The 19,390-nt window shown below is 34.8% G+C and overlaps 3 pseudogenes; 1 reads left to right on the top strand and 2 right to left on the bottom strand.

Annotated features, from left to right (window-relative positions):
- Window positions 1-3,719: 3,719 nt before the first annotated feature.
- LOC117913874 lies at window positions 3,720-7,815 on the top strand (annotated as a pseudogene).
- A 3,654-nt stretch (window positions 7,816-11,469) lies between these two features.
- LOC117914469 lies at window positions 11,470-16,285 on the bottom strand (annotated as a pseudogene).
- A 1,084-nt stretch (window positions 16,286-17,369) lies between these two features.
- On the bottom strand, window positions 17,370-18,778 carry LOC117914964 (annotated as a pseudogene).
- Between the last annotated feature and the right edge of the window lie 612 nt (window positions 18,779-19,390).

The following is a 19,390-nucleotide window of genomic DNA, read 5'->3' as shown; positions in this document are numbered from 1 at the left end:
TAAAGTATTTTGACTCTAATTCACATCTCCAAGTCTCCGAGAAAAACAAAAAGTTCATCATGGCTGCCACCAAAAATATTGGAAGTCAAAGCTCCGTTCATCAGTCTGGAAAATCATACGTTAGTGCACGACAAAGTAATCTTAGAGCTTGTCAATAGTTAAAAATGCCGAATCCTTGACAAAGATATGATACGTTCATTCTTGTTCTTTTAATATTCTTAGTTGGAATCACATCCAAGTCCAACTAGTGAGATTTTTTTGTTATATTTATTATTTATAAAATTTATGGTTAAAAAATAATTGAAAAATATTTTGTAAAATAATACCCACATATGTATTATTTAATATATATATATATATATATAATTATTTTTATATATTGAATAATATAATAAAAATATTTATAATTTTAAATACTTTAATCATGGATAATACTGCTAAATTAAAAAGAAATTTCATGATTTTGAATAGCAAATACCGTAATTTAATATAATTTTTTATTTTAAACAAATATGAAATATTGAAAAATAACATATATTTTATTTTTTTATTTATTTTACAAATTAAATATAAGTATAATATAACATATTTAATGGTATATATCATCGATTTCATATCCAATAAATGTGATATCCAATGATATCATATTTCATTAAAAATTATATCTATTTCTTATTCAACAAGATATTATATCCTATCATACCATGTCTTGCACAATCTAAAAACATATCTTATAAATACAACTTTAAACTAATTTTATTTTACACATAATATGTATAACATATATCTACCATTGGTTTCATGTCCATTAAATGTGATATCTAATGATATTATATTTCAATAAAAATGATATCATGAGATATGTATTTCTTATTCAACAAGATATAATATCCTACCGTATCATATCCCGTTAATCAAACACGATCTAAAAACATGACTTGTGAATACAGCTTTAAATTAATTTTGAAAAAATAAATTATATCAAAAATTAATAGGTGGCAAAAAAAGGTATTTAATAGTCTAAAAAAACAATTTGAAGATACTAAATCAACAAAATTATATAAAATAATGAAAAAAATCCAAATCCACATTATTAGATTTTAATTTCCTAATAATAATAATAATTTTTTTTTTTTTCTATTATTCTTTTCAATAAATTAACAAAACATCATATAATTGAAGATGATAAAAGCTAGACTTTTAAACTCAACTTGTCAAAGATGGCGGCCATGCATGACTCTCATTCAATATATTGTCATTTTCAATTTGTCCCACCATTTGTTACAAGTTGATTAAGATGTATACCAGCTTGAATGATTCACATGTGCTACAAATACTATATGAACTAACATATCTGTAACTGATAAATGAACATTAAATTATTTTTGGATCGTAATTTAATTATGGAATTTTTCTCGAAGCGTTTAAAAAATAAATTACAAAGTCGGATTTGTATTTACATACACATTTCACATGTACGATGAAAAGTGAGTTGTAAATTTCTTAGGGTGTCTTGTAGAACATGTTAACTAAGACTAATACACATGCATTGTAGCGATAATTCTTTCTAATATTTTGAATTTCTTATCATGTGTGATAATTAAAATAAATTTAATAGTAAAAAGAAAATTAATAGCCAAATAATAATATGATTACTGGAATAATAATGTTAAAAATAAATATTTAGTATTAATAGTATTTGTAATGATAACAGAGTATTACTATTAATGATTATAATAAAATCATCATAATAATAATTAATAATATTTTTAAAGTATTGGTGATAATAGTAGTGATGAAAAAGAGAAAATTGAAAGAAGGAAAAAAAAAAAAAAGACAATTATATATATATATATATACATATATGTATGTATATAAAGAAAACAAAGGCCACCACACCTAACCAATACCCCTTACAGGTCAAATAAACATCTGTACCAAGGTAAAAAATTAACTCTAATACCATTGTAACGATATATACCTAACTGTGTAGATATTGTTCATTATCCGCCTAAGAAATCCCCACAATTTTACAATACGTTTACATGATAAAAGAATTCATACTTATAATATAAGAAGTTTTCTCTCTTATCAGGACATCACACAATTACTAGTAATTTCTTAAAATAACATTTTTTCCCACTGTTATTACTATTTTACTATCAAAAGAATAAATTATATGACTAAAATAGGAAACCTAAATAATGTTTGTCAACCTTGTAAAATTTTTCTAAAAAATATTAAATTTATTTATTTATTTATAAAAAGAATAATAATACATTATTGTCCAAAATATATGCGTTAAATTTTTTCCTTAAAAAAAACACAATATTCACCATATTTCCCTAATTTAAATATATTTTTTCATTGACCATATAACATATAGTAGTATATGAATTGGGTAAGTTATAGGTCAATAACATTTTAAGTATATAGTATATACCATTGGTATGACTAAGCCATGATATCCAAATAGTATATATTTTAATATAAGCTTTGGGATATCAATATTAAATTTAGTATGGTGGAGACTGTAAATTATTTGAGAGGTCCCAAGAATAGACCACATCCACCGTTTTGCTACTATTAATGAATAATGATCCATACAATATCATATCCTTCTATCCATTGCTGATTTCTGCTGACGTGGACCAATGGGGGAAGAGCTGCCGGGCTCATCGTGTCAGAAACTACTATAAATTGGAATGGAAAAAGAAAACGAAGGTGGTCGGTCAATCAATCTTTACCCACCCTTCCGGCCTTACCCAGACGAGTATTGGTTTTTGTCCCATTTTTTTTTTTGTTTGGTATTCACATCTCTTTACCACCACCACCACCATTATCTCCACTACCGGGGAGTGGGGAAGCACTGCTTTTTCTCTCTGTCTTTTGTGGATTGTTCTTGCTTTGGTCTGTGCTCAAGCTTCTGCATTTGCTGAGCGTTGAAAGGCTATCTGTACGCTCTCATTTCCTGCCCATTTTAGTCAGATTGCTGCTTCAAATCCTCAGAGACTTCCTCCTCAGTGTTCCCATTTGTTCTGGGGGTGGATTGCAGTGCCAATCCCAGCAAAGGAGTAAGGTCCGGAATATTTTTATTTTATTTTTATTTTCTGGGTAGTCAAGCAAAGGAGGAATTATTGCTTGGGACTTAGTGTTGAGTACTGGGTTTTGTTCATTTTGTTGGATTGATTATTTTTTGGTGGGTTTGAATTGATTTTGTGGTGGGGATATATCATAGAGGAAGAACCTGCTGAGATATGATTGATTTGTCTGTTTGTTATTTGTGGTTTTGGATTTTAGTTGTTTCAAATTTAGTTTATGATAAAGAATCATCAAGATAAATGGGTGTTTTTTAATTTTTCTTTTAAATTATGTACAGGCCAGGAAAAGGCCAAATGGGGTTTGTGCATCACTTCGGATAGGGAGGAGTATCATTCCCAGAGACCACCAACTCCTCTCCTGGACATATCAATATCCAATTCACATGAAAAATCTGTCTGTCAAGTACTTAACTGAAGGCATATGCTCAGATATATAGCTAGGAAGCTGAGATTCATATGCTCATATGGGTTTCTTCTGATGCAGGAGCTGAAACAACTCGCAGATGAACTAAGGTCTGATGTTGTCTTCAATGTTTCCAAAACTGGGGGTCACTTGGGCTCCAGCCTCGGGGTGTGGAGCTCACTGTGGCTCTTCATTATGTCTCAATGCCCCTCAAGACAGGATACTATGGGATGTGGTCATCAGGTTACCAATCTCACCTTCTCTGGTTTATTTTCCGTTAGGCTTTACCAAAGAGACTATATTTGAAGACAATTGTTGTTGATATGCTATTGTTTTGTTGTTTCTGAAGTCTTACCCACACAAAATTCTAACTGGGAGAAGAGATCAAATGCATACCATGAGGCAAACAGATGGGTTAGCGGGATTCACCAAGCGCTCAGAGAGTGAATATGACTGCTTTGGAACCGGCCACAGTTCTACTACCATCTCAGCAGGCTTGGGTAATTCTCTCTTCCATCTCCAATGAATATGGAAAATTTGAACTTAGACAAGAGTACCAAAATTTGATATGTACTGAAGCCCAAACTTTCCAAGTGAATGCTGTGTCAATTTAAGCCTGTTTGTGCTATGGAAGAGTCTATACTCGAAGTACTTATTAAAAAAATGCCCACTACTTTTACATCTGCCACCGAGAGATACAAAATTCGTTGAACAAGATCTTTGATTCTCCAAATGGAGAAAGTACCATCTACTATTAGTTTTTGGATGACTATAGGCTGAAGATACAAGTATTATTTACCTCATATCATGCAAATTCTTCAGTAATATAGCATATTAGCTTCACATTTGAGTCACTGCAGCAGCAAAACCACAAAGCCTAACTCTGTGGACGTTCCATCAATTTGAACTAATTTCGTCTGAGTTCAATCTTCCTTTAGGTTTTAACCTTCAAAATGTTTGTGTGAACAGGAATGGCGGTCGGCCGGGATCTAAAAGGAAAAAACAACAACGTCATTGCTGTCATAGGTGATGGAGCCATGACTGCAGGGCAAGCTTATGAAGCAATGAACAATGCTGGGTACCTGGATTCTGACATGATTGTTATCCTTAATGACAACAAGCAGGTTTCTTTACCCACTGCTACTCTAGATGGGCCCATACCACTGTAGGAGCTTTGAGCAGTGCTCTTAGTAGGTTACAATCAAACAGACCTCTTAGAGAATTACGAGAGGTTGCCAAGGTTAGTATACTTGTGATCTTTAGAATAGATAAATCTTTTATACTTGTTATTATCCCAAAGTGAACATGGTTTATTTGTGGATAATGTTGTTGCAGGGCGTTACCAAAACAGATTGGCGGACCGATGCATGAATTGGCTGCAAAAGTTGATGAATATGCTCGTGGGATGATCAGTGTTCTGGATCAACACTTTTTGAAGAGCTTGGACTCTATTATATAGGTCCTGTTGATGGCCACAACATAGATGACCTTGTTGCCATTCTCAAGGAGGTTAAGAGTACCAAGACAACAGGTCCAGTTCTGATCCATGTGTCACAGAGAAAGGCCGTGGATATCCATATGCTGAGAAAGCTGCAGATAAGTACCATGGTAAGTAACAAATTACCATGCCTAATACATTCTTTTGAGGGTGGATGGCTGGGGATGGGGGGCTTTTGTCTGTGATCATATGGAATGAAATCTTACCTGTTCTGTCTAGCATATCTGTCAATTGATTTGAGCTATTACAGAAAGTAGAATTATTAAATTCAAAAATGAACATTTTGACACATGTAATAACAGAGTTGATAAACTTCAATTCCCGTGAAGCCTATTCTCATATTTTCTCATGAACCACCCCATTTTATGCTTTATCATTCAATAAATAGGATAGAAAGAATAAATAACAATATTTTTCTTTTTCACAGGAGTGACCAAGTTCGATCCTGCTACTGGAAACAATTCAAATCCAGTGCTCCTACTCAGTCCTACACAACATATTTTGCAGAGGCTTTGATTGCAGAAGCAGAGGTGGACAAGGATATTGTTGCAATTCATGCAGCAATGGGGGGTGGAACGGGCTTGAATCTCTTCCATCGCCGGTTCCCCACACGATGCTTTGATGTTGGGATAGCAGAACAGCATGCTGTTACCTTTGCTGCTGGTCTAGCCTGTGAAGGCATTAAACCTTTTTGTGCAATCTACTCATCTTTCATGCAGAGAGCTTATGACCAGGCATGCCAATCCTATTACCATATCTTCTTAATCAAATGCTATGGTATAATATTACAATGAAAAAGGATTTTTATTTTGACTGGATTGACCATCTGAACAATTATTGGTTATGAATTTACTTGTTGAGCTTTAGTTCATTCCACATTTAGTCGTCTTTTAGGTGAGAAGTTGAGGTTGAGGATGTAGACTCCAGGATTGTCATTGAAGTCCTGCATTCGGAAGAGTCAAGTTGTTAGCTTAGGGGTTCCTACTCAGACCAACTCTCATTTTGGACACTTAGTTCTCTTTTTTTTACCCTCTGTTAATAATTGCGACCTTTGTTCGTTGAAGTTGTTTACCTCATAGAAGCCAGCCACTTGTCTCATTGTGTTTACTTGTACTTTCTGCGCTTATTTCAGTTCATTAGTTTTGTAGACCATTATTATTATTTAGGACCGTTATTTTCTTTGGTTATTTTGTTTTCTATTAGTTCAGTTATATTTAGGCTAATTATTTATTTCTCTGTTTTGGAGATTATATACTTATGTTAGGTCTAGGCTTGATATGAGCATATGACCTTAGTGTCCGAGCTGAGAGTTGGAGCGTTATAATCGGGATTTAATTAATGCGACAGTAAAAAATATTCAGTTGGAATAATATACTTAAATGAAATTTGTTCTTTATTGGGTGTTCAATTGTATTTAGTTTAATTATTTATTTCTCCTTCTTGAAGGTCCATACTCTTTGTTGAATACATTCAATCAATGTTACATTAATTAAAGTACCCTTTTTAGTCTAATCTACTTATCTTGAAATTTTAATTGACAAATTGGAAAACCTTTACTAAATAACATAACGTTAGTTGGAAAACCGATTCAAAATTATAATGTTATAATTTTGTTCATCAAGAATTCTAGTTTCTGAGAAGCCTGAATATATTTTTTTTCAGCTCTTTTAGGAATTTACTTGGCATAATAGGAATCTATGACAGTCGGATTATTACTAAATTACGTTAAAATTTTAGTTGGATTCTGCTAAGAATGTGGTCTGGGTCTCCTACTGTAGGTGGTGCATGATGTAGATTTGCAGAAGCTGCCAGTGAAATTTGCAATGGACAGAGCTGGGCTGGTTGGAGCAGATGGCCCAACACATTGTGGAGCTTTTGATGTCACTTTCATGGCTTGCTTCCAAACATGGTGGTGATGGCTCCTGCTGATGAGGCTGAGCTTTTCACATGGTGCCACAGCTGCTGCCATAGATGACAGGCCCAGTTGTTTCCGGTACCCAAGAGGAAATGGGGTGGGTGTTGAACTGCCACCAGGGAACAAAGGCATTCCTATTGAGGTAAGACTCACTGAATCTCTACATATACTGATGGAAGAGCATACAAATATAAACAGATACTTGGCGATTTGTAACAGGTTGGAAGGGGCCGAATATTGATTGAGGGGGAGAGAGTTGCACTCTTGGGCTATGGAAACAGCAGTACAGAGCTGTTTGGTTGCGTCTTCTTTGCTGGAACAACATGGCTTACGAATAACAGTTGCAGATGCCCGCTTCTGCAAACCATTGGATCATGCCCTTATTCGCAGCCTGGCAAAATCACATGAAGTTTTGATTACAGTAGAAGAAGGGTCAATTGGTGGTTTTGGGTCTCATGTTGCTCAATTTTGGCCCTTAATGGTCTTCTTGATGGCACAACAAAGGTATGAATCTAAGACTTGCCTTCATAGTTTATATTTGAATAAAACACCTCAAGTTTTGAGTTCCTCTTTCATAACTAGTATGGAAAATTGCCATTAGTATACTTGTTTACTCCTTCAAACCCCTGTGCAGTGGAGTCCCATGGTTCTTCCTGATCGGTACATAGACCATGGAGCGCCAGCGGACCAGTGGCCATGGCAGGTCTGACACCATCTCATATTGCAGCAACAGTATTCAATATACTTGGACAAACAAGGAGGCCCTGGAGATCATGTCATAGACAGATACATCAGCTTTTCATTCTCTCAACATTGTACAAATATAATATGAACTCTCAGAATTTAACCTTCTTCAATATAAAGAAATTGTGTCAGCAATAAGGCTTGAAAGTGCTTATATAGAAATTGAATCTCCCTCAGATCTCAACTCTGAATATGAATGCTCAAGAAAAAAGTGTTGGTAGTGTTGAATTCTTGAGTCCCTACACAGGATTCCCCATTAAACAAAAGCATCCAAGCATCACAACCTCTTGATATTTTTTCTATCCATACAATAAATATTTGCTTGATAATGTAAGAAGTAAAAAATGATAAGTGTTTCAACCAAAATGGAATATTAAAGACACCCAAAAGATATTGGGTTTCTTTTTTTGAAAGGATGCCATGATTAGGACACGGTCGGTTGCTTTCACCTCTGTATGATTTCATTAGTTCCCATATTACCTCAATTCTATTGCTGACATATCCCCAACAAAAGGGCCTTATATCCTCAAAGTGATGGATAACATTCTCTGTACGTGTTCATGGCTAATCGATTAGTTGACTTAAAGATGTCGATTTATTAGCTCCTGAAGCTTAGTGGAATTGGGCGGTGACTTGTAAGACGGGCTTTATTGAAATTCACGTGGGCCGCCACAAACACATGTCAACGCCGTGGAGAGTGTAAGAAGATAACTGTGAGTCTCAACACGCCGAAAGAGAGAAAATTGTCCCAGAAAAGAATCCAGTTCTTTGACTAGTGATCGATCCGACTGGACTGGATGTCTATCTGAAAATACGACCAGATCAGACGTCACCCGGACAGGTTTTTTGGGTATGAATCGGATTCGAGGCGAATTTGCAAAATTTTCTAAAACTGAAATATGATTTTATCTCGTTTGTGGATTGTATTATCATTCTTATAGAGGATGAGGTTGATATGAGGATGACAGTCTTCAACCTATCCTATTATCATCCTCATGCATCATAATCATATCTAAATTTTATTATTTTATATTTTAATCATGCTTGTTTGGTATCTTAATTTTATTATTCATATGATAATTTCATTTTCTTTGGATTTATATGAGATGAATTCATTTATTTTTATCACGGTTGACTTGCTTTGATTTTGATGCCTTTTATGTAATTGGCTTGTATGGTCCCGAAATCTAGGTGTCCGACGCTTATGAGTTAACTGAAAAAATATAATCTGTAAATTCAATAAAGGGTTTTGATCCTTTTATTCAAGAAGGAATAACCTCTCATTATATTGCAATAAAATATAATCTTTAAATTCAATAAAGGGTTTTAATCCTTTTATTCCAAAAGGAATAACCTCTCATCATATTGCAATAAGTACAGTGGGCATATTTGTAGGCCTATTCCATCTTAGTGTTTGTCCGCCTCAGTATATATACAAATGATGATTACATATGAAAAATAATGAATTCAATTACGATAAATGCCTTTTTGATACTCTAATTTTTTGGTAGAAAATCATTAATAATGTCTTTCACGTTTACTTTAAGAGATCAAATTGGAGAATTTCTATAATATTCAATGAATTCAACTATATTCAAGTACACACTACTATTCATGAATCGAAGATAATTACACAAGAGACAAACCTCCCAATGCAACAGTACTAAGTCGAAAATTCTTCCTCTCTACATTACCGAACATGCATTTGCATTCTCCTCGTTGAACATCTCAAACGCCGCACTGTCTGTCCAGTCCCAACATATCAATGACTCCACAGTATTCTCTCTCGATTCATCGTCATCACTGGACTCATCATCTTTTTCTTCTTCAGTGACCAGAATCTCTACCCTCTTCCCTGTCTTCTTCTTTAGTTTCTTCAATTTTCTCAGGGTTGATCGCCCCTGTCACTGTCGCCTTGTGTTTCTTCATGTCTGTGGTAAACTTCTCCACCCCTTGAAAAAAAATTAAAATAAATTAGTAGAACTTCCATGAAAATTGTTGAATTGAAAGTTGGGGACATGGAGAGAGACCTTTACACTTGGAGATGGCCTTGGCAACGCTTCTTTCACATGCATTACAGTGCATTGAGACACTGAATTCTGCAACCACCACCTGTGTGTGGGAAAGAGGATGAAACAATGCAATTTCATGACTATAAATTGAAGGAAAAATCGAAGATTCAAAATGGGTTGAAGAAAATCTTACTTTCTCTTCATTTTTTCCTTGTCATTTGCCATTGCAAGTGTGGAAAAGAGAAGGTGACGAGAAAGAAAATGAAAGGGTAATTCGGTAAATGTGTAGAGTTGGTTAAAGCAGTTACTTTGACCATCTTCAAATTCAAAATTTTGCAGAGATTTTCAATTTGTAACTACGTTTGGTTTTGGAAAATTCGTGGGAAAATGTGAGGGCAAAAAATTAGGAAGGAAAAGTGGAAAAAAAAAAAGGAAACTAAAAAATAAATTCAAAATCAATAAATTATTTTTATATGTTTTTTCAAACTTATTTCACTTAATTTGCTCTAAAGATTAAATATTTTTAAAATACATAAAATTTTAATTAAATTTAATTATATTTAATTTTCTTTAAAAATTTTTATGATGAAACCAAACATGAAAAAACCATTTTCCTTAATATTTTTTTATTTCCTTAAAACTTTCCAGGAACCAAACATAGCCTAAGGAATTTCAACCGGGTCATTATATATCAAACTCCAAATCTACAAACATGTCATTGATTTTTTGTTCTTTTTCATTCAAATATGCTATTGTCTAACGTTAGGGTTTGAATTTTTTTTCCCTTCATCTTAATATCATTCTAAATCTCATTTATTACCAATATGAAAAAAAAATTGATTATATTTGTAAATATTGTAGAAGGAAAATTTTAATGTATTGAAAAAAAAGGGCATACTCAATTCAAAATTTGAGCCACTGAAATATTTTAAGAAATGAGATCAAAATATTAAAGAAAAAAAATACATGAATATAACAAAATAGAATCAATGCAAGGATATAAAGTAATAAGATTTTTTTAAGTACTATATAAGTTTTTTCTCATTGACCGACACTTTTTATATCATATTGGAAGCACCTTAGAGCTTTTTGGGATTTTTTTTTTTAAAAAAAAATTAGAATATATTTAATAATTTTTTTTTAAGAAATCATTCTAAAGGTATAATATTTTTTTAGAATATATTTTAATTATTTTCACTTGTTTTATGAAAATGATTTTAAAATAAAGCATGGTAGAAAATATTACTTTTAGGGTTATTTGATAAATAAAAAAAATCATTCAAAAACACAAATATGAAAGAATAATCTCTTTTTAAAAAACATGAAATATAACCTCATTTGGACCAAAATATTATTCAACAATTTTTTATTCTCATCTCTCTTTGAGTACTTGTTGAATGAAAATTTTAAGGGCAAAAATGTAAAATTAGATTATATGTACCATTTTTTATACATAAAAATGATGTCTCCTCGGGTGTTATTCATCTATTTTAATTAAATATTTTATTTTTTAAAAACATTTGAAAACGAATGTAATAAGTTGAAAATATTTTAAATTTTGAAATATATTTTAAAAACTATTCTCAAACATTATTTTTTTATCCAACCAAATAAGATCGAGATTTATGGATCAAAGAATGGATTCCCGGGTATTAGAATGGACATGACTTATTTCTATTTCTGATCAACAATATAAAAAATTACGATACATGGATATTATTCATCATCCTTCAGATGAAGGTACCATTAAACCTTAAATGATTCAAGATCTAGCAATCAAACTTAATATTAATTTACTACCCCACACTGTTCCTAATCTCTCCAGCCTTTCCCGTAAGCACTCCTATAGCCGCCATCTTCTTCATTGACTTACCAAACTCGTCCAAGAAAGCCCTGGGTTTCGCAGCTGTTGCACTGTCTTGCTGGAAGCCCTGTCTGTGAGTAATGCAGCATCGGATTGGAAGAGACCCTTATTCTGGACAAGGATATTGAAATAACTACTGTCAAACGAGCCTGAACTCTGAGGATCCATCTCCACGGTTGTTTGGGCGTTGGCTGGATTTGGACACTGTGCCTTGAGTGATTCAATGTAGGTTGCATTCAGTGAAGGGTCTGCATCGCCTTTGCCTGTGAAGTTGTAGAGCCTCCTCGAGAAAGTGCCGCAGTGGGCAAACCCAATGGTGTGTGCGCCTGATCAAGTATATATCAGCAGTAGTTGTAACAAGATCTATAGCTGATTAAGAATTTAATTGTATATATACCTGAGAGTGCCACTAGATCGTTGACATTAAGACCTTTCTTGACGAATAGTTGTTTGAGAGTGGTGAAGTCTGAGAAGGGTGAAGGTATGTTTCCATTGACTTCAGAGGCTAGAGAAACGTTTCCATCTCTTCTTCCAGTGAGAACATCCCACAAGGGGGTTCGGACTGCAAAATTAATGTAGGAATGTTAAGGTTTCTTCTGATATTTCCTAGTACTACTGCATGCATGCAGCCAAGACTAGTTAGTTATATACATATATATATATATATATATATATATATATATATATATTGATGGTGAAGTACTTACTGGGAAGGAGACAGCATCACGAGCAGCCAAGGCGAGAATATCAGCACAGGAAACCACTCCTGGGCAAGCCTGCTCAAGTTTGGACTTTATATCATTGATTTCATCGTAACCTGAGAGTGAAAGATTGGGTCTTGCATCCTTCTCAGCCTGATCCAGTACCGACTCTATCCAATAGTATAGATGCATCACACCCCTGCAGTGCAGCCACAATTTCAACAAACAATGTGATGAACGTACATCAGAAAAAAGGGACTATGCTTTTCAAATGGGTACTTTCCCATTTTATCTGAAAATGCATAAGGGGATGATGGGCTTCATACCCTAACAAAGCAGTCATGGAACTGCATTCTAATCAGTTTAGCAGCCAGAGCAGGGTTAGCTTGAACCTTGATCCTTGTAAGGTTCCTTACAACATTCTCAGCTTGTGGACACGAGGTCTGCTTATAGAAGTTCTTCCTCAACCCATCTGCATTGCAAATTCGAACCACTCCAAATACAAGAAGAGAAACCAAGAGAATGAGAAGGCATTCTCTAGCTGACCTCATTCTTGTTGAAGGCAAGCAAGAAAAAAACACCTAGCAAGTAATACAACAAGTAGTCAGAAGTAGTAAGAAAAGCAAAGGCACACAAGCTAAGCCCCCATTAGAGTTCCTTTTATAGGCAAATCAAATCATTATCAAGAGGTTGAGAGGTCTAGGGTTGTTAGAGAGGAGAATAGATAATCACCTCAACTTGCCCTTAGCCCTAGGCTTTGCTTGTGGGTTTTTTCAAACATTCATTAAATTTTTTATGTTTTCAAAGCGATGGCAATTTTCCACCCTTGTTATTATTGTTTAATGGTTTTGAGCTCCTTCCTTGAAGTTGAATGCATGAGAATGGCGGCCTCATCTGAAGTCCAATGATCCAAATAAATAATTATAGTATTGTTCAGTACAGGGATGTGAAGATAGACCTAGATAACCATTGTCACTAGAAAATAAGAGTGACGTATACGTCACATGCTGAACACTTGACATTCAAGGATGGGAGCTGTTCCTTTGAAATCTTCTTGTTTGGGTTAGGTATTCATTTAGATGATGGAGAATGGAGAAGCTAGTGGCCATATTCCTAGTTTAGTTCAAATCCAAACGTTTTCTTACTTAATCACGTTCATTTGCGACAGCAGTGGCACGCGGCGCCATGATTCTCGCTGATTATTATAAGGGTTGCCCGGATCAGACCCTTGGTTTCTTTGACTTCGAAGTTTGAACGCAATTCTTATCCTAGACTATTCACACATTTTTGTATTCTGTGCCCTGGTTTTAATTAGATGGACAAAGTCTAGACCATGGAAGTCCATATACCAGCCTGGCCTCAAACACACGAACCAATGCCATATATATTAATTAACTTCCTTCTTTGGAAAATATGTAGAGGTGTTTAACTTAATTGTAAAAAAAAAAAAATAATACATAATGGTTGAATCATTTAGGTTACGTTTGGTCCTGTAAGCTTTGAAAAAAGATACAAGGGAAAAAAAAATTAAAATTAAATAAATTATCGAATTGATTTTCTTTTCATACATAAAAATTAAATAATTTAAGAATATACAATGTTGGCCTTGGGGACTGGATAATTTCACTAAGACATGCATCATTCATCCAACCTAAAACCTAGCCAAAATCTATCATTACCTTTCGGGTAAAGAAGACATTAATGCAACCGTTATACGTTGATTAGGACATATAATCATTACATAAACCTATAATGATTGATCATTTATGATGACTAAATAATTGGTCACTATGGGTAAATGAGCATTGAAGTCGCGAAAAATATTAATCACAAAGGTAAAACCAACGTTATGAGATCCCTCCCTATAAAAGAGCATCAAACCTTGAGAACAAAAGGTACACACAAAAAGCCTATACCAAAACTCTACTTAAAAATGATCCACACTGACTTCGCCATAGGAGGGACGTGCCCAAGACAATCATTTGGTCGTGTACCAACATATAAGTTTCTAAATAATTGTAATTACATATTTGTTCATAATTTTTATAATTAAACCAAACATAAAACAAATCGTTTTCTTTGAACTTTTTCTTTCCTATCCTTAGCATTTGTTTGAAATCAAATGTAGTGTTAGTGTCATGACTCAGATTTTTAAAAATCTTAACTGAGTTTATCAATGGATATTTGAGAGTCGATCAAGATCAAAGCAACACTATGGGTGTTTGAAATGGTTGATTGCCTACTTCAAGAAAAATCCAAAATTAAATATAAGACTCTGGACGGGAGAAGTCCACTCTTTCTTATGGGCATCGTTCTGTGAATCAAATTGTAACATTTAATTGAGCTTATTGTCAACGCTGCTTGGTTTGAATTCAGAAGTTTTCCCTCTCAGAAGTCTTCGCCCTGCCTCTCACAGGCTAGCTCATATAACAAAAGGATAGTATAACATCTATATGTAAAGCTAACTAATATTCATAAAAAAAAATGATCACCTCTCAAGGACAGTTCCTCATTGTGGATAGCAGGAAAGAAAATTCGATGGAACATGACTCGTTCAGTCTCTTTACATACATGACTCGATCCGTATGCATGGTAGCAAGATCAATTGTTCCGAAATCACTCGATCCAATATTAGTTTAGTTGTTAGTACACAGCAAAGACCACATTTGATTACCCAAATTCATTGCCACAACAAGAAGAACAATAATTTTAATTAATACCAATCCAACAAACAGACATTAATTAATATTACTGAGGCCACCAAGGTTCCGGCATTAACAAGTCCACAGTGCTTCCGAATCTCTCCTTCATCTCCAGTAAGTACACCAATACCTCCCATCTTCTTCATCGATTGAGCAAAGCGCACAAAAAATAATCGGCCATGCTGTGGCATTTCTACCATCTGAGCCGACTGGGGGTTGGTGAGCAGCGTTGCATCAGACTGAAACAGGCCCTTGTTTTTGCTGACAATCTTGAAGTAATGGCTGTCAAAGGAGAGTGAGCTCTGGTCAGGGTCCATGTCTACAGTTGTTGATGGATTAAGAGGGCTTCCACACTCCCTCCTTAGTGTGTTTGCGTAATCTGGGTCGAGTGAAGGATCCGCATCCCCCTTTCCTGTGAAATTGTATAGCCTCCTTGCAATCACACCACAATGTGACACTCCAATTGTATGTGCCCCTACATAATTTTGATTCTTTCAGTAGTATAAAAAGTTATATAATGAAATAAGCACCATGATTTTACAAAAATACATTTTTTTTTTACCTGATAAGGCTACAAGATCCATAACGTCTAGCTCTTTGCTTGCAAAGAGCTGCTGGAGAGATGTGAAGTCTGCTGTGGGTGGCGGTAAGTTGCCGGGGATATCCGAGGCAAGCGAAACTCTTCTGTCTTTCCTCCCGGTTAGAACCTGCCACATGGGTCATTGGAACTGCTTATGTAGTTCCATGGTGCTAATTACAACTGTGAGTAACTTCACAATGATCTTCTTAGTTTAAACAAAGGTTTGGTTACTTCATTAATTTACGCTCAATTTTGATTAAGCTCGGAACTTACTTGGTACGAAACAGCATCCCGAGCTGCCAGAGCCAGGATATCAGCACATGAAACCACTCCAGGACACTCTTCTTCAATTTTAGCTTTGATATCATCAATAACATCGTATCCTGACAATGACTGGTTCGGTAACGCTTCTTTCTCAGCAGTTGTATTTTTAGTTGAATCTAATAGCACTGATGCATCACAGCCCTGCAACATATATGTGTTACACATTAAAACCTGCAATTGAATTCAAGATAGAGGGAAATTAACTAAAGATAAAAGACGGGATACCCGAACAAAACAGTCATGGAAATGGAGCCTTAGTAGCTTGGCTGGCAGGATAGAGCTAGCTGCAACCTTGCTCCATGTGATATCCCTTACAATGGTTTCAACTGAAGGACAACTCTTATGATAAAACTTCATCCTCAGCTGATCTTGTCCATTGCAAACCCCAACAACTGTACAGACTACAAGAGTTAGAAGCAAGGAAACAAAGCTTGGCCTCATCTTCAAATACTAAACAAACAATTCTCAGAATGTTCTCTGTTGGTCGGATGAAGAACTAGCCACCATAGAACACCGTATATAGGCATCCCTCACCAGCAACCACCATGAGAAAACCTTGTACAAAATTTATGACATTAAGGCAACTTCTCATTTTGATAATACAACTTTGCACGTCCAATGTCCCTGCCTTGTCTTGTACTAAGGCACCCTTTCTAAGGACATGGCTGACCACTTAATATATAGTATATAGAAATATATTCGAGGAGGTGTTTTCCTCTATTATGAAAAAAAACTACATTAGTCAAATGCCTTGAACCTGAAATGATTGTAGTTGTTTGATAAAATTAATGAGCTTCAAAAATTGTTTCAAAGCTCTTCGTGGCATTGCATATGATGAACCTTTGCCATATAAATGGAAAGTCAAACACCAAAATTCATCATTTTTCTCTTTATTAATCTTAAATATCCGAATAACTTGTCTGATTGACTTTAGAATTATCATAATGCTGGGACTAGCATATAATTCAATCAATAAATGAAATTAGTTGTGGGGATCTTCCATGATTAGTTTCTCATTCATGTTTGAGAAATTTAAGGGAAAAAATCACTTTTTTCTTTCTTTTACACCCCTGTCTGGTCCTGGTTTCCTTTTCCATTGTCAATCTCTTCCATCTCTCAACTTCTCTTCTTCACCTAACCACTAATTTCTTTTTTATCTGCCAATTAAAATTTTCATCTCCCAAATTCACTCTCTCTCTCTCTTTTCAACTTTAGCTTTCCCTCTTCTATTTTTTTTGAACTAAAAAAATGCATGTGAAAAATTCAAGACCAAAATGAAGGTTGGAAAAAAAAAAGAAAAAAAAATAGAAATGAGGATGGACATAAAAGTGCATGGGCTAGAAGCAAGAGGGCCAAAAGGAAGAAATGACTCATATACGTTGAGTCACTAGAGTGGATTTGCCAGAGCTAGCTAGGCTCATAACAAAAACACAAGGAAACTAATAATATGAAAGGGAGACTTTTATTAGATAATTCAAAAGGAAGAAGCCACTGTTACAAGTTCAAACCACATAATAACACTCCCTTAAGAATTCACCACACTACACTTCTTCCTTATTTCTCCTGATTTCCCTGTAAGAACTTGGATCGCCCCCATCCTCTTCATGGACTGACCGAACGCGGTGAAGAACTGTGTGGAGCTTAGCATCTCGTTCACAATCTTAGTGGATCCCTTGTCAGTCAGTAGTGAGGCATCGGATTGGAAAAGACCTTGTTGTAGTTTTAATTTTGAGAAGTAATGGGTGTCGAAGGATTGAGAGCTTCCAGGGTCCATCTCCACTGTGGTTGTGTCGTCTGAGAGAGACTGACATTTTGTTCTCAAGAAAGCAGCATAGGTTGAATTTAAAGAAGGATCTGCATCGCCCTTTCCAGTGAAATTGTATAGCCTGTTGCTGAAGAAATTGCAGTGTCCAATGCCTATAGTATGTGCTCCTGATCAAAACCAAACACTAAGGTGTGAAACCCACTTGAAAAGTTGTGCAGATTCGTTTACAAAGCCCTTTGTTTTGTCCATGACATGGCCAAAAATAGGATTAATTCCTCTAAGGTTGGTGGGATTGCTGCTACAAAACCAGCAGGAATAGCAACAAGACTGTTTCCTAATGGAATTAATGCGTAGTATTTAAGTATATATGTAAGTTTTTATTATCTATATATTTCTATATTTTTTTACCTGATAAAACAACAAGGTCCTGAACCGTGAGGCTTTTCTTGGCGAAAGCTCGTTTAAGGGTTATGAAGTCGGAGAATGGTGAAGGGATGTTGACAAGGGTCTCAGAAGCTCGCGAAATGTTGCCGTCCCTTCGACCAGTCAGCACTTTCCAAATCTATTTATTGAACTGCAATAATCTCCCCACCATCCCTGAGTATACATTAAATATTTCTCAAACAAATGCATTATATATATGACTGGGCATCCTTTCAAGTACCATAACTTACTTGGAAGGAAACAGAATCTCTTGCGGATAAGGCAATGATATCTGCACAAGAGACTACTCCAGGACAGGTCTTCTCCAGTTGGGCCTTCACCTCCTCAATGAAATCAAACCCCCTCAAACTCAGGTTTGGGATTGAGTCCTTCTCAGCTGTGTTATTTGCGGTGGAATCCAGCAACACAGAAGCGTTCGCAACCCTAAGAAATAACCAACCAAACATCATATGCATGCTTGTAAAAATGAATGAATTTGCGAAGAAATACATGCATGCATGCATTGAATTCTACGTACGTACCCTAACAAAGCAATCATGGAAGTGCATCCTCAGCAACTTTGCAGGCAATGCAACATTGCTAGCAACACGGTTCCAAGTCATGTTCCTGATTATCTCCTCAGCGAGGGGACAACTCTTCTTGTAGAAGTTCTTCCTCAGCTTACCTCCATGGCAAACCCCAGATACTGCTACAGATATCAACAAGAAAATTAAGCCAGTCCTCATCTCTCTCTTTATCTCTCTATGGATCTATAGCTGTAGCTACTGCACCACCATGCTCCTACATTGCATCCTTATATACAAACAAATTAAGGATCTCGTGTTCTTGGAAACGTTTAATGATCAATGCTGGGAAACAGGTAAGCACCATTTTAATAATCTCAAAGACCTCGACCAATCATAATCAAGTTGACCACTTAGCTAATTAATACTGATCCGAAGAGCACAACCTGTCTTATTTTATTTTTAATTTGAGTTTCCAGTCCAAGTTTTAGTTGGAAATGATTATTTCTGAAAGTCATCCACTAGTTTGAGCTTAATTCCGATTCTTTATTTTATTTAAAATCTTAAAATAATTAATCTAAATTATTTTGTAATACATTCCCAAATAGACCATAATTTTGGTATGATACTGAAAAATAGTTCTTAAGAACTCTTTTTAAATCCATTATATAATGTTTTGTAAAATAAAAACCGGTTTAAAAATTTGAAATATTTTTAACATGATTCTTATAAGTTCAAATATTTTTTAAAAACAACTTTTATGTATAGTGTTTAATTTATTTTCAATTATTCTTCATATTTATATAACTATTTTATAAGACAACACTGCTCATA

Source organism: Vitis riparia, chromosome 5, assembly GCF_004353265.1.
Source record: "Vitis riparia cultivar Riparia Gloire de Montpellier isolate 1030 chromosome 5, EGFV_Vit.rip_1.0, whole genome shotgun sequence".
NCBI classification, from domain to species: domain Eukaryota; kingdom Viridiplantae; phylum Streptophyta; class Magnoliopsida; order Vitales; family Vitaceae; genus Vitis; species Vitis riparia.
The sequence above is the reverse complement of the archived record's forward strand: the minus strand, read 5'-3'. Positions and strand labels throughout refer to the sequence as shown.